The sequence below is a fragment of the Xenopus laevis genome, chromosome 7L (assembly GCF_017654675.1).
Source record: "Xenopus laevis strain J_2021 chromosome 7L, Xenopus_laevis_v10.1, whole genome shotgun sequence".
Taxonomy (NCBI): domain Eukaryota; kingdom Metazoa; phylum Chordata; class Amphibia; order Anura; family Pipidae; genus Xenopus; species Xenopus laevis.
This window is the reverse complement of record NC_054383.1, coordinates 53926199-53940807: the sequence shown is the minus strand read 5'-3', so window position 1 is coordinate 53940807 and position 14609 is coordinate 53926199.

The window sequence follows — 14609 nt, the reverse complement described above, 5'->3', positions numbered from 1 at the left end:
CAAATGTATGGATGCCAAATTACGAAAGAAGTGCTCCACTTCAGCCCTCTGCACCAATAATGGTATTAGCCAGTGCTTCAATGGACGTACAGTAAGTTAAGAGGGGTGTGCTAGCCCAACCTGCTAATGGAATTCTGGAAGTAACACCACAAGGAAAGTGTTCATCCAAGGATTCCCTTGCACTGACTGTAATGTGTGTAGAAGCTTGAGTGCAATTGCATGGTATTTATATAGCAGGTTGAACCAACGCAACTGGCTTTCCTTGTAAGGTGTCTGTATAGATGCAAGAACCTTTTTGGCAGTAGCATTTAAGCTTGCATAATTTTGCATACATTTTCAAACATTGCATTTAAAGCTATTTATATAAAAACAAATCATATTAAAATAATTTATAATTATTGAATATAGCGCCTATGGGGCTGTTGAGTCATTGTTATGGGAACATTTTTTTTTTTTTTGTACTAACGGTAACAATTATCACCACTGTAAAAAAAAAAAAGTATTGGGCAATCCATATTTAACAATTTGTAATGCAATTTACATTTGGGATTAATTAATGTTTTTCACTGGTTTTTGAGAATTCCGTTTTAGTTATCACACTCCACTAGGCATTCACGTTTCCGGAATTTCCTGACCAAACATGGAGCTAAGCCTGCGCCTGCCCCTCCCCCATGGAGATGTATGAGGTTTCAAGAATGGGACCACATTCTTCCACTGATGAAATGTGGTAGGTTTTGGAAGTCGGCTGTGGCCCAGAGTTAAAATGCCTGTGTTGCTGCAGCTGGAAACATTTTAAAGGGTTGTTCACCTTTAATAACATTTTGCTGTTTTCAGATAGTCCACTAAAAATAAAGACTTGTTCCAGTTACTTTCTATTTTCTAGTATTGAAGTGTAAAGTTTAATTTTTCACCTTCTAAAGAAACTCTAGGAGGGAGGGTCGCCGACCCTGTAAACCAGGGATGCCCAAAAGGTAGATCGGCATCTTCGAGTAGACCTTTAGCTGGTGATCAGTAGATCACCAGACACTGTCAAGAAACAGCTTGTCTAAATCACCCTCCTATTTCATGCTTTTCATTCAGATATTAATTATGTTGAGGTTACATAAGAAGTAGTTGTCTTAAGTAATATTTGCCATGCAACAGAATGCTAACAGTTATGATGTAGATCTTAATGGGACAACATCACTAAAAGTATGCCTCACATTAGTAAAGTATGGGCACTCCTGCTGTAAACAGTTCTAAATTATAGGAGAACTGTCATGAACTATGAACCATACCATTTTTCTCACTGATCTATAACATTAATTAGTACAATAAAATCTATATCGAACTGCATCAAATTTGTGTTATAAACACTTTCTTATCACTCATTTCTAACAGCTCTTCAGATCAAGCATTTTCAGAATCTGAAAGTAGGTGTGTCCATTCAGTTCAGCAACATTCACTTAGATCTGCCCATGTTCCCATAGTCATATTTCCCCTCCCTCATCCTCTAGTTACATCATATCTGTGTGCAACACTTCTCTGCAGACAGGCAAGCATTATTGAAGAGCTGCATTTGTGCCTCTAGTTTGGTTGACACAGAAATTAACTTTACAAACTGATTGCAGAGGATCATTTCAGCATTGCTGCTCCCAGGGTTGCAGCCTGCCCCGTATTTTACTGGCCTGGCCGGTAAAAATTAAGCTTGAACCCCAAGTTATTAATAGTGGAAATGCATAAAAATATAGGAAGGCCGGTATTTTTTTCAAGAAAATGTGGAAATCCTAGCTGCTCCTTGTCAGGAGGGGGGGGGGCATGTACATGTATTGTTCACACCTCTAATATCCCCCAGTATTGTTCATGTCTATAATCTCCCCTCAGTGTTGTTCATGTCTATGATCTCCCCCCAGTATTGTTCATGTTTGTAAAACCCTTTACTGCTCACACCTAAGACCCAGACTGCATTGTTTATCTGATCAAACCTCAGACAAGATGCTGGAGTATGCATGAACAATACATAACATATTGTTATAGACAGACAAATGAGGATGATGCAAAGGTCACCTCCAACCTACAGAAGGCAGTGTAAAGGTGGCCATACACGGGCAGATAAAGCTGCCGATATTGGTCGTTTGGACCAATTTGACAGCTTATCTGCCCGTGTGTGGGGGCTTCCGACGGGTCTTCCCGATCGATATCTGGCCACAATATCGATCGGGAAGGTTCGATTGTTAACCGACCGACCTGTCTGAGTCCCTTGGCGTATCATAATTCGATCGTTCAGCCATATGGCCGAACGTTCGAATTACCCCCGATGTAGCCATGCCGTTAGTGGCATATCGGGGAAAGATCCGCTCATTTGGCGATGTCGCCAAACGAGCGGATCTTTGAGTCTATGGCCAGCTTTAGGCAATCCAGAAATAGAAAGTCTGATGCCATGTGACGGGGAATTGTTCCATAAGAACCAAAAGGTTCATTAGTCAGGCCCCTTCTCTAAGCAGAGTAGGTTAGAACCCAGGTTCCATCGCCCGTTAGGATCAGTCACCCTGGCTTCGTTACTGGCCCAGTTCTATCCAAAGGAGAGCCAGGACTAAATACTGGACACTGCACTCTGGGAATACTGTATGGATACACATGAATGGATTACAAATGTACTGGGATTCATGAATGCAACACCAAGGATTACAGATACTGTAAGTGCTCAACAACATAAAATGACACAACATTCAGGCCTGAACTATCAGTTATATGTGGTGCACCACAGGGGTTAATCAATGATTAATAACTGTATTTCTTTGTTCTTTACTGATAACCTTTGTATTTGTTTGTTCATGGTTCTGATTTACACCTTCTAGTAAACAGAGAGTTCCATATTGACTCTTATTATAAATACAGCAAGTGTGTCATGTTTTATTTGTACCAGGCTGTTAAAGGAACCCATACCTTGCCAGGCTACCCAGAAGGTAACAGGTAATTTGGTACAAATTTGTGGCAGCGTGGTTACCATACACGGATTTTTTTCTGCTTTACTTGGGCACTCTTCTGTTTTACAATTTGCATTGTAATATGGAGTCAGAAAATCACCAAGCCAGTTAATTCCTTGATTCCCCCCCAGTGTTAGTACCTGGAATCCAACCCGCCCAGGTCAGCTCTGCAGGGACTGGGGGCCAGATCCATAAACCAATTTTAAAGCCTGATCCATTTGATGTTGTTACTAGGGAGTGGACAGACTGGCTTGAACAGTTTGAGATCACTACTACTATCAATAGCTCGGATGAAACTGCCTGTCTGCAGGTGCTTAACCTTATGCTACAAGGGAAAGCCAGAAAGTGTACCAACATTGAAATTAAAGGGAACTACCAATTGCCTAAGGCTGCTTTAAAGCAAGCTTTTGATCCTGACATGGGGATAGAATGGCATTGTCAGAATTTGACACTCCCTACTATGTTGTCCTCATTTGTACAAGACCATTGTGCAAGGGATTGGGATGACATTCTCCCATATGTTATGATGGCATACCGTAGCAGTGTACAGTCCTCCACAGGATATTCCCCATTCATGGTGATGTTTGGGAGGGAGGTGTGTTTGCCTGTAGACCTTGTTAATGGTGGGGATGTAGATGAAAAATTTTCCAGGTGAAACACAAAAAAAGATCACTCCAGCTCACCACTCTTCTCTTTGCTCAGGTGCTCTGTCAACAGTGTCCCCACTGTAAATACATCAAAACTCAACAGGCAGACGGCATTTCTGGATTAGATTTATTGGGATTGCTGCTGTTAAACACCTAACGCGTTTCGGGAATGTATCCCTTAATCATAGGCCTATGATTAAGGGATACATTCCTGAAACACGTTAGGTGTTTAACAGCAGCAATCCCAATAAACCTAATCCAGAAGTGCCGTCTGCCTGTTGAGTTTTGATGAAAATTGAAAACTGTGTATGTGAAGTTGCAGACAGGTTGGCAGGCATCAGAAATATGGTTAAATATCACCAGGCCAAAGCTACGGGGAAACAGAAAGAGTACTATGACTTAAAAATAACTTTCCAGGTATATGAACCAGGAGAAAAAGTATGGGTAAGAGATTCAATCAGGCAAAGAGGTGTTTGTCCTAAACTTCAACCAAAGTATAAAGGTCCATATGACATTGTCCAGAAACTGTCTGATGTATTGTATAGAATATGTGATACAGAGGGAAAACACAGTTCTGTTCAACATTATGCACGCTTGAAACCGTTTCTCAGTCCTTGGCTAAACAGCCCCCCACTCCAAGCCCTCTGTCAACTGACCAACCAACCGTGGGCACATCTCAGATCCCACTGTCTGATGAGGATGCTAATCCTTCCAACTTAGATGACATACAGTTGACTGATGTTGAAGGGTCTAATGACTCCAACTCTGAAACAGATGAGGAACCATTGCCACATAATGCCTGGTGTCACTTTAGATCCTGGACCACAGAACTTCAACGATCCTCCTGCCTTACAAACCAGGTCCCAAAGACAGAGAAATGCACCCATGTGGCACTCCGACTATTGAGTTCAGTTATCCAGATGCGAGGACGCATCTTCTCAAAGGAGGGGGCAGGAAGGCAGACACAAATCTGGCAGCAGCAGGGAGAGAAAGAGATCCCCTGGGAGGTAAAGTTGGTAAAGTGCAGGGAAAGCTGCACAAACTGCAAATTCCACTTGGTGTGTCAGAGAGTGTCAGTTAGGGAAGGACTTCTCTCTCCATTTAGGCCCCTCAGGTTCCTGTTCCAATAGGCCCTCACTGTAGCTATTGCAGATCTAGGGCACAGTTAGGGACTCGGAATTGTTCCATAAGAACCAGAAGGTTTATTAGTCAGGCACCACTATCTCTCATGACAGTTCTTCTTTAAGCCAACTGTTTCAATTTCAGTGGGCTGGTTTGTACTTTGTGAAGTTCTTTAGATTCTTGGTGGCAGAAAAGGAAGGTAGGCTATGTGGATAAAAAACGCATACCTGGCCAACTGAGTTATATAATGTTATTTATCTCTCCACTTAGTGGAGATTAGTGGATTATTTTTTTATAGAATTAACCATTACCATTCAGTCCCTAATTATCCCTGAATGGAAAGAATGGCATAAAATGTTTTAAATTAAATCTGTGGTGATGTAAAAAAAAATCTAGCATGGTGTGGTCACAGAAACTACCCCCATACCCATCAGTCATAATACATACTCTCTAGACATACTGCCCCCCACCTACTCTTTCCTGTCCTGTCCCCCACCTTTCCTTTTACCTCAACTCACATTGGCCTTGATAATGGGTAGAGCTGTGTATAATAAACCTACCAAACCTACCATGTAACCTTACAAATGGAAAGGGGGCACATAGACATTCACAAGTGTGAATTCTTCAGTGTATACAATAGAGGAGTCTGAGTTCCCAGGCTCATTTCATAGCTGCACTGATGGCTCAGTGCAATCTAGTCAGTTGCTGACTCAGGATATGATCCATAAAGCTTTAATAATAATTAATGTAAACAAGGCTCCAGGGGCTGATGGCATGCACCCCCGGGTTCTAAGAGAGCTTAGTTCAGTTTTAGACCAGCCCCTAAGGTTCTTAGTGGGGTCCCTCAGGGCCTGTATTGGGTCCACTTTTATTTAACTTGTTTATAATGACTTAGGGGAGGGTATTGTAAGTAATGTATCAGTGTTTGCAGATGACACAAAAATATCCAGCCCAATTAATTCCATCCAGGATTTGGCATCCTTTCAACAGGATCTTGACAAATTGGCAATCTGGGCAGCTAAGTGGCAAATGGGATTCAATGTTGATAAATGTAAAGTCATGCACCTGGGATGTAAAAAATATCCAAGCCACTTATACCCTTAATGAGACTGCACTAGACAAATCCATTATGGAAAAGGACCTTGGAGTCCTTGTAGAAGATAAACTTGGCTGTAGCAAGTAATGCCAGTCAGCAGCATCAAGGGCAAATAAGGTATTGAGCTGTATTAAAAGGGGCATTGATTCACAGCAGGAAGAGGTCATTCTTCCACTTTATAGAGCACTGGTAAAAGGCCCCATCTAGAATATGCTGTACAGTTTTGGTCTCCATCTCTCAAACAGGACATTATTGTATTAGAGACGGTCCAGAGAAGGGCAACTAAGCTGGTAAAAGGTATGGAAAATCTTAGCTCTGAGGAAAGACTGGCCAAATTGGGGATGTTTATGCTGGAGAAGAGGCGCTTAAGGGGTGATATCATAACTATGTATAAATATATAAGGGGATTAAAAGGTTAGTAATATGGAAGCACTAGAAAGAGTATAGTAAATGATTAGTATCTGCCTGTGTATGGGCACTTCCTGACTGCCACCCTATTATTATTATATTTCAGCTACACTTTAAATGACCTACTAAATAAAAAACAAAAAAACAAACAAATACAAAAGTATTGCAGCAGTGATACCTATATTGACTAACAATAAAAATACATTCAACCAGAAAAGGCACAACAGACTGTGGAGGTCAGCGCTATTTGCTATATATTTTTTTTCCCCTAGCTTTTCAGCACTGACCTCTACAGTCTGCCTTTTCTGGTTGAATATTATACTCGAGGAGAACGAGTTTTTGGGTCGGATTAAAGGGAAAGTTCCAGAAACTTTGGACATTTTTTTTTGCTAATTGCAAAAAAAACTTTTTTTCTTTTGGTTTAATAAAAATACATTGCAAACATTCAGAGCACAAAGCTCCTTTGTCAGGTAAAACAACCCTAACCTGATGATACAACCGGCTGCCTCCCAGGACCCAACAGCACACAGTTAGTAACGGACTTGTTAAACACCCACAGCAAGGGCAAACAATAGGCTTATTTGATCCTAAACTGTTTATTTTATGTTATTGTTTTGTTGTTACTTGTTTAAATTGAAAAAGTAAACATGTTTCTCACAACTACTCTAACCAGGTGTAGTGGTGAACTTGAAAGTATGAACACCGCTACCCCATCTTAAATAGCCCTTAACTTCACTTACCTCAACTCCTATTGCAAGTGTATATTGCACACATATTATATATATTTTGCAAAAATGCACAAATAAGTATTTTATATTAAACAAAATGCTTTAATTGATTACTCACTGTTGTTTAACTTGTAATATGTAATTACACTATTGCACAAATGAACATGTATAATTGTGACAAAATAAATAAAAACAATTATATGGTGCTCTGAAAGCTTGCAATGTGTTTTTATTGTTAGCCAATATAGTTATCACTTCTACAATACTTTTGTAATGGTTTGTGTTTTATTTTATTTATTTCTGGCTACTGGCTAACACAAGTGTTTGTTTCGTGATTACAAAATAAATGAAACAGATTATATGAATTTGTCCACTAGGTGGCAATATACACAGAGCTTTTCATGCATGTTTGCCTAATCTACCAAACATATGACTTCAAGGTATGACTAGCAAACATGAAAACTACGAAAGGCACGTGGAAACAACTATAGAGATATAGTATATCTAAATATTTCCAAATTTAACATCCATAGACATGGATCTCTGCATGAATGGCTCGTGTGGCAACAGAACTTTCCTACCAATCTTTGAACAGTCTTCATGTTAATGATTCGTTTAAACTGCTTTCTACTTGCTAGGATAACTGGGGCTTATAATTGTAAATTAAAACGATGTTTATTTTATTATTTTAAATTCCTTTTCTGTTTATCCTTCCCTATTTGTAGTCTGCTAGTCAAAACACTGCCTAGTTTCTGGTGTCAGGTAAACAAGCAACCTAGGGATTAAACATCAAATGACACAAAATGCAAAAAAGTATATAAGTATAGCACTCGACAGGTTTCTAAAATAAAGCAAAAATGATTTTATTGAAAGCCTATATATGCCGGCGCTCACATCTAGAAGATCAATAAATTAACCTAGATGCAGTCCTGGGTTAAAGGGGACCCGTCACCCAAAAAAATTATTCAAAATCCTATCACATTAGTAAAGCAAAATTAACTTTAATTACACTATATAATTATTTGGATCTTGTTTCCTTCAGTCTGGAAATTCATAATTATAGCAAGAAGGCAGGAGCCATTTTGTGGACACTGCTATTAAGGCAAGCCTTGCATCATCTCAGAATCTTGTTTGGCACCAAAATGGGGGACATGATGTCCATCCCTATGCCCTGGCTTCACAATTAAACGGTGAAGATAACAGGGAATGTGTGAAGAGCAGTGACATCTAGGAAGTGCTGGAAAGTAAAAGTATTTTTGTGGCATGGCATTTGATTGACAGCTGAGATTTTTAAATGAGTTTACAACAGCTATGAATGCTTTAATAAAAAATAGAAATTGGATTTCATGTTTAATATGAAAAGGACTTTTATTATACAGATTTTAGTGTCTGGGTGACAGGTCCACTTTAATGATGTGTAGCGAAATAGTGCGGTACTTTGATCCTTCACTGTATATAGTGAATAAAGCACCCCCTCTTGTAAAATATAAGGATATTATAAGTTACCGAGGAAAGGTCATTGAACTCTGAGGTGACTTCTAATATACAAATATTTTACAACAGGTGGTACTTTATTTATTACAAAACACAACTTTCAGTGAGTCATGTGACAGAAATTACATCACTAAGTTCCGATTATAACCGATGAAATTACTAAGCACCATTTATAAGGATATATTTTACAGGATAATGCACCCCCTACTGTAATTTATAAAGATATTAGAGGAGGAGTTACGTGACCATATAAAAGCATGAGGTTGCAGGGTGCATTATCCATTATAATCTACAGTGTTTCTATGTGCAGCATTTCAAGGAGTTCTCTGCTCTCTACCCAATGCCACACTTTGTTCCCCTTGTGGTTTTTCATTTTATTACTGTGTCTCCCTGTAGCCCCTCTGTACCCTCTGAGGTATTTTTGCGTGATTCTTATCCTTTGATCTAAGTTTCTGACCATGCCATGTCTCACTCATATTGCTGTAGGTTAAAGGGGTTGTTCAGCTTTAAATTAACTGTTAGAATGATGTAGAGAGTGATATTCTGAGACAATTTGCAATTGGTTTTCATTTTTTATTATTTTTGATTTTTGTTATTTAGCTTTTAATTCAGCAGCTTGTTAGTATGCAGTTTTAGCAATCTGGTTGCTAGGGTCCAAATTACCCTAGCAACCATGCATTAATTTGAATAAGAGACTGGAATATGTATAGGAAAGGCCTGAATACAAAGATGAGTAATAAGTAGCAATACAAATAAATCTATAGCTTCACAGATAATTTGTTTTTTAGCTGGGGTCAGTGACCCCCCCCCCATTTGAAAGCTGGAAAGAGTCAGAGGAAAAAGGTAAATAATGTAAAACCTATAAAGAAGAAAAGGCAAATAATGTAAAACCTATAAAGAATAAATAATGAAGACCAATTGAAAACCTGGTAATTCTATAAAATACTAAAAGTTCATTTTAAGGTGAACCACCCCTTTAATAAGTGACAGAAGGGGAAAGGCATAAAAGGTGGAAGATGCAGTGGGGCGGCAACAGAGATGAACAGAGATGAGAGTGGGAGGGGGACAGAGAGAGAGGGGATAATGATTGAGGGCACAAGACTGGAGAGAAACGTGGGTGGGAGAGACAGATGAAGCAAAAACTGGTATGATAGCTGGAAGGTGAGAGCAACAGCCAGAACAAGACGTAAGAGTGGCAGGGTGTGGGAGGGGCAGAGGGAGTGTGCCTGTAGAAGGAGAGGGAGTGAAACTGTGAGTGAAAGACAGACGGAGCTCAAAAGAAACACGAGTGACTGTGACCGAAGAAGGAGGCGGAGCGGAAAAGACAGACAGACGCAGTGAGACTAGAGATGGAGGGGGAACAGACGAGGACACTGAGGGAGCAAGCAGCAGAGGGTGGGAGAAGTGAAGAGTGAAGGCGGAAGTGAGGCAGACAGGCAGGAGGAAAAGCTGTAGGACGACGTCAGAACGCGTCTTTATAAGGATATAATTTACAGTCTGCTCCCATAGGGAAATGACCAGACTGTAGATTATATATATATTTCAAGTTTGAACTTTCTTATTTCCTCCTACTGAGAGGCACCAGTATGGCTTTTAATGTTGCCCCTTCATTTGTGAATCATACATGGACTACTTTGAAAAAACAAAAATTCTATCAACATTTAACAATAAGGTTTACTGGCTGTGACACTTATACCAAAGTGACTTCCACACAATGGTTAACATACTGAATTCTTTAATCTCACCCATCAAATTTACAGTCACCATCAGCAGTACCACCATGACTTTTCTGGATTTAACAAACAAAAAAACAAACAAATACAAAAAGTATTGTAGAAGTGATACCTATATTGGCTAACAATAAAAAAAATACATTGCAAGCTTTCGGAGCACCAAGGCCCCTTCGTCAGGCAAAATACAAATGAAAGCTACAAAGGCACAGCATATGCAGTCAAAGTATTTGGATTACTTACATGTGGGTTGGTTTGCAGCTACCCTCGTGGTGGCTTCCTGCCGACTGGACTCCGCTCCAGACAAAGTTACAACGTCCAAAATGATAATAGATGATAATACAGTAGATAGTTACAACGTCCAAAGTGATAATAGAGAGAGGCACGCGTTTCATGCCTCTCTCTCTGGCACTTCATCAGAGGAGTGCCAGATAGAGGCACGAAACGCGTGATGAAGTGCCAGAGAGAGGCACGAAATGCATCAGGTTACTATACACATCATGGTTTAGAGCTCCAGTATGATACCTGTTTATGTTTTTAAACATACTTGGCAATAAAGACTTTTTTTATTCAAACACTACCCGTGGTTGTTAAAGGCTCCCATCTATCTATTATCATTTTGGACATCATATACAGTATACTGTTAGATCAGTGAAAGTTATCCATGGGCAATAAATCAGAAAGTTACAGATAGATAGAGATCAATTGTAGAAATGGTATAAACAATGCATTAGGGTGGGTTGTAAATCGTCCAGGAGTCTGGATTCAGTCAGGTCACATAGTGTAACATGAAACTTGACCCTAAATTAAGGCCCTGTCTTAATGTGTTAAATAACTCCATACATTTGAATTAATACATCTTCCTTTCCCATTTAGTTTTAAAGTTCCCTTTTAGAATTAAGACCTGCATGTCCGTAATACTGTGATTTTGACTGCAGAAGTGTTGCCCACCTGGTGTATCACATGATTTGTGGTTGATTTTATGTCTATGATGGTTCATCCTTGTGCACAATTTTTGTCCTGTTTCACCTCCTGTAGAACACCTAGTACATGTAATCGTACCAATGCATATGCCTCCTGTAGAGCACCTAGTACATGTGCTCTACAGAAGGCATATACATTGGTAAAACAGAGGTAATAGAGACTACTATACACTGCAAGGATACCGATAGGAATACACTGCTACACCGGATATCATGCCATCCACCACACCTTTTAAAAAGTATTCCTTATTCACAGATAGTCTGCATGGTCAGGAACATGATTTAATTGATAGATTTATCCAGCAGGGTTGTCCATTACATGAATTACTACATTCCAAGGAACGTGCTCTTCAACTAACACAGGACTTGTCTGTTCAAATCATCTTAAGCTTCTAGAAACAAAACAACTAACAAGTTGACATTTTTGTGTACTTACACAATGGAAACTGATAATGTTGGTGGTCCTAGTGACACAAAACTCATTAGGCATGAGTTGTTTATACAAATAAAATATTTCAAATTTTTATTCACTATTAGTCTGATCTATACGTGACCTATTCGAGTGCCTTGCTCGAACATTTTGTTTTTCTACTGAATGAACATTGGTACTACAGTCTGTCAGAATACTTCCCCCTGAGTTCATGGAAAACCCAAGGGTAGCATACAAGAGGGGTCGAAATTTAAGAAACTGCTTAGTTAAAATGGATCCACAACATTGCTACTGCATTGAACCACCAAAATTATGGCTTGGCCCAGTCCAACCCTGCCTCCAAATGTTAAGGTTCCTCATTTAACCATCCACACAAGGGGAAGCCCAACTTGATTAAACATTGTGTTACCTGTACCATTGACCATTTTATCTATATTTTAAAATGCCATTGTGGCATACAAGAGGGGTCGAAATTTAAGAAACTGCTTAGTTAAAATGGATCCACAACATTGCTACTGCATTGAACCACCAAAATTATGGCTTGGCCCAGTCCAACCCTGCCTCCAAATGTTAAGGTTCCTCATTTAACCATCCACACAAGGGGAAGCCCAACTTGATTAAACATTGTGTTACCTGTACCATTGACCATTTTATCTATATTTTAAAATGCCATTGTGGACTTATGTATATTGGTAAAGCCTCCACTAACTTTAGGGACAGAATGGAAACCATTGCTCCGCCACACGAGACGCTCTGGCTACAGGCAGTGGCAGAACTACCGGGGGAGCAGGGGGTGCAATTGGGCCAGATCCCGCACCCCCTCAGGGCCCCCCCGCCGATTTCCGGGAAGATAATTGCGTACGGAGGGGGGCGGGGGTCCGACTGCACGTTTCGCACCAGGGCCCGCCCCCCTCTAGTTACATTACTGGCTACAGGCAAAGCAGGTACTTTAGTAGCTGAACATTTTATTTTTGTACCAACATAACCTGTCCAGCTTAAGATGCATGATCATAGATCACATTTCAAGATCCCAAGAGGAGGCGACCAAGAGAGACTTTTACTCCCAGCAAGAACTGCAATGGATACACAGGCTCAGGATTATTTGCCCTTCTGGACTGAATTAACTAATTTCCTTTTTTTAGGGTTAGTAGGTGTTTTAGGGATTTTGTCATTATAACAATAGGGTTGGGTTGATATGCGGAAACCTGAGACTGTCTATAGTTACTGCTTTATTGCTTTTTTGCATTTATTTCAGTTTTTTCCCATTTTGTCATTTTTCTGGTACCACCATTTCAAGTGGTTTATATGACAACATCCAATTGGTGTGTAGTCTCTCTTCCATACTGCTGTATGGACTACTCTACCACCAATCCCCTGTGAACTTGTTTTGGTTAACTGAATTTATATATTTCAGCATTACTTTGAATGAGGCCAGGTTGCTATCCTTTGGCTCTACAATAGAAACACTGACAATAGTATATTCATATTTATGCAATGTGCCATCTTTTTTTCTTTCATTCTCTTTTTTCCCTCTCTCTGGTACTACCATTCACTTATCTGGTAATGTGCGCTTTGCCCGGTTTATAAGACACCATCCAAATGATGTACAGTCTTTTTTTCCCAAAGCTTGCGGCTGCTGTAAGGACTACTCTACTCTAGCCTTTGTGAACCGTTTAGTTAAGTTAAATTATATAATAGAGCACTAGTTTGGATGGGGTCATGTTTTTAGTAAAAAGTAAAATTATAGTACCTTATACCTTCGTGATGTGCCTTTCAAGTGCTAAAGGGTGATTGACTGACTTTAGTATCCAGCCCTCTACTTCGGGTTCTGCTACACTATGACCTTTGTGACATGCACTACAGTAAATGGCAGATTTATTATGTGGTGTAAAAAATGGAAGAATAATTCACCACTTATCACCAGGCATCACAGTGTAAAGACGGGGTCAAATAAACAATTAAATATATGGATTGCACACTCAGACTTAAGTAAAAGGTCAACATTTATTATATCAAACAACTTACATCATAGCAGAAAACCCTTTTTTGTCTGCTATGATGTAAGTTGTTTGATATAATATATTTTGACCTCAGGAGGCTTTGATTGGGCAGCCCCCTTTGGTTTGGCACCTCAGCAAATTTTTAGGGTGTGCACCTTCCAAATTATAGTTTGATAAAGACGGGGTCAAAACAGTGTGAATTTTTTTACACACTTTTTCTTTAAGCAACTTCTGCCAGAACTTACAAAGGACTGAAGCAGTGTAAAATAATGGCAGCAAATCTGGCATTCACATGGTGTAAAATAAAATACACCTTAATAAATTTGCTATTTATGTTATAGAGCTTTTTTTAACCGTTTTTTTTCAGTGAATTTAATTTTAAACAGCATAATAAATAGACCCCTAAAAGTGATGTAAGACTTAAGTGTAAAATAAATAAGTACAGATATAATTTTGCTCATTGGTCAAGCGGACTCATTTTAAACCCCAAACTTATGTGTTCGATTTTACACTGGTGTCATACAAGGACAAGAAGTGCAGTACAGGTGGGGCTTGTGGTTCTTATATATTCTTTGATCTCCCAGACTGTATTCTCTATCATGCTGCACCTTTCTGGTGTAGGACTCACAATATTGTCTTGTGCTTTGTTTAGGTATAATGCCAAACACCATTACTAATATAGTTCCATGGACATTCTTCAGCTAATTCCTAAATTTTTCTTTATAAGTGCTGTCTTTTTTTTTCATTTGTAATTGTTGGATAGTAAAACAGGCTGATATTCTTAGCACTCTTTGCAGGATTTTTGAGTGGGTATAGTTTTAATTATGTAAATGTTATATGCAAATGTTTATTACTCACCTTTTCTCACATTGGTAATATAATAAGATGTCACAACTAGCACCTCCCCCCTTACATATTAATTAGACACAAGTTGTTTGTATTTGTTTACTTTGAGATGGCTACTGTTGTAGCTGAAAATGACCTAATTTGTGTGTGTGTGTATAT